This window comes from Oncorhynchus masou, chromosome 24 (genome assembly GCF_036934945.1).
Source record: "Oncorhynchus masou masou isolate Uvic2021 chromosome 24, UVic_Omas_1.1, whole genome shotgun sequence".
Lineage (NCBI taxonomy): Eukaryota > Metazoa > Chordata > Actinopteri > Salmoniformes > Salmonidae > Oncorhynchus > Oncorhynchus masou.
In genome coordinates this window covers 5691565-5694064 of record NC_088235.1, presented here as the reverse complement: position 1 = coordinate 5694064, position 2500 = coordinate 5691565, and the positions used below count along the sequence as shown (strand labels likewise).

The 2500-nt window shown below is 44.6% G+C and overlaps 1 pseudogene; it reads right to left on the bottom strand.

Annotated features, from left to right (window-relative positions):
• LOC135513371 (transcription elongation regulator 1-like protein) overlaps positions 1 to 1494 on the bottom strand; it is a 56157-nt pseudogene extending 54663 nt beyond the window's left edge.
• Between the last annotated feature and the right edge of the window lie 1006 nt (positions 1495 to 2500).

The following is a 2500-nucleotide window of genomic DNA, read 5'->3' as shown; positions in this document are numbered from 1 at the left end:
CAAACAGGTGGGACACTTTGCCACTCTTTTGCCGACCGTGTCACCTTACAATTTCCCCAGTGTTACCTGGACATGGTGCATCTCTGTATCCAGAGAATACCCTTCACTTCCAATCAATTCCACCTTCAAACATACAATAATAAGCAGAAACATATTCCACCCAGAAGAAGAAGCCTGAACTTGCCAATTAAAACGAAGCAATTTAAATCAATGTATGTTCCATGCAAGATGCAGTCTGCCTCCTCTTTCATCATAACACACCATCTCTGGGTTCCTTCTAGACAAGATGCAGACTGCCTCCTCTTTCATCATAACACACCATCTCTGGGTTCCTTCTAGACAAGATGCAGTCTGCCTCCTCTTTATCATAACACACCATCTCTGGGTTCCTTCTAGACAAGATGCAGTCTGCCTCCTCTTTATCATAACACACCATCTCTTGTTCCTTCTAGACAAGATGCAGTCTGCCTCCTCTTTATCATAACACACCATCTCTGAGTTCCTTCTGTTCCTTCTTATCATAACACACCATCTCTGACAAGATGCAGTCTGCCTCCTCTTTATCATAACACACCATCTCTTCTGGACAAGATTCCTTCTTTTGGACAAGATGCAGTCTGTTCCTCACCTCTTTTTTCCCTGATTGTATTTAAACCCTTAGTTTCCCTCAGTTCTGTGCTCTGTGTTTGTATGTTAGCACAGCCAGTCTGTGTACTGTCGGTTCCGGTGGATGCTCTTGTGGATTCCAGGTTTTTGGGATAGATGCCCCCATTGTGCTTTTTGACCTTAGGCTTTTATTTGCACCTGTGCTATTCTGTGGTATGTTAGCACCCAGCCCTAGTGTTCTGTGTATTCTTGTCGATTCCGTGGATGCTCTTGTGGAATTCGGTTTTTGTTTTTGAGTATCTCTTAAGGCTTTTTGTGCTATTCTACCACCTTTTGGATTTACCATTTTTGTATTGAAGGACTTCTCCTTTTTACTTTATTAAATACACCGTCTTAAGTACTGCTGTGTCTGCCTCATCTTCTGGGTTCTGCTGACTATTCGTGGCTCAGTTGGTTAAGTGACTGTTTCTCACTCCGGAGACCCAGGTTCGTAACCGGGTCCTGACACAAGATGCAGTCTGCCTCCTCTTTATCATAACACACCATCTCTGGGTTCCTTCTAGACAAGATGTAGACTGCCTCCTCTTTATCATAACACACCATCTCTATGTTCCTTCTAGACAAGATGCAGTCTGCCTCCTCTTTATCATAACACACCATCTCTGAGTTCCTTCTAGACAAGATGCAGTCTGCCTCCTCTTTATCATAACACACCATCTCTGGGTTCCTTCTAGACAAGATGTAGACTGCCTCCTCTTTATCATAACACACCATCTCTATGTTCCTTCTAGACAAGATGCAGTCTGCCTCCTCTTTATCATAACACACCATCTCTGAGTTCCTTCTAGACAAGATGCAGTCTGCCTCCTCTTTATCATAACACACCATCTCTGGGTTCCTTCTGGACAAGATGCAGTCTGCCTCCTCTTATCATAACACACCATCTCTGGGTTCCATCTGGACAAGATGTAGACTGCCTCCTCTTATCATAACACACCATCTCTGGGTTCCTTCTGGACAAGATGCAGACTGCTGCCTCCTATTTATCATAGCACACCATCTCTGGGTTCATTCTGGACAAGATGCAGACTGCCTCCTGTTCCATTCTCTTCCTGCAGTATAGTCTAACCAGAAACCCCCAGGGTGTGTTCCATTCTCTTCCTGCAGTAGTCTAACCAGAAACCCCCAGGGTGTGTTCCATTCTCTTCCTGCAGTATAGTCTAACCAGAAACCCCCAGGGTGTGTTCCATTCTCTTCCTGCAGTATAGTCTAACCAGAAACCCCCAGGGTGTGTTCCATTCTCTTCCTGCAGTATAGTCTAACCAGAAACCCCCAGGGTGTGTTCCATTCTCTTCCTGCAGTATAGTCTAACCAGAAACCCCCAGGGTGTGTTCCATTATCTTCCTGCAGTATAGTATAACCAGAAACCCCCAGGGTGTGTTCCATTCTCTTCCTGCAGTATAGTCTAACCAGAAACCCCCAGGGTGTGTTCCATTCTCTTCCTGCAGTATAGTCTAACCAGAAACCCCCAGGGTGTGTTCCATTCTCTTCCTGCAGTATAGTCTAACCAAAAACCCCAGGATGTGTTCCAAATAGAACCCTATTACCTATATGGTGCACTACATTAAACAAGGGGCCATAGGGCTCTGGTCAAAAGTAGTGCACTATACAGGGAAAAGGTTGACATTTGGGACGCACACTAAAGTCGCAGTGAGTGGAACAACCACTTGTATTGGTTTCCCATGTGTGCTTCATTACATAAAGCAACAGGACTGACAATGACTTTAAAGCATCCCAATCTCCCTTTTAACTTTTACTGCCAAACAGCCACAAACAGTGTCAAATAACTAAGGCACTATTCATTCCTTTGTTTAAGTCCAGAGACATGAGCTGT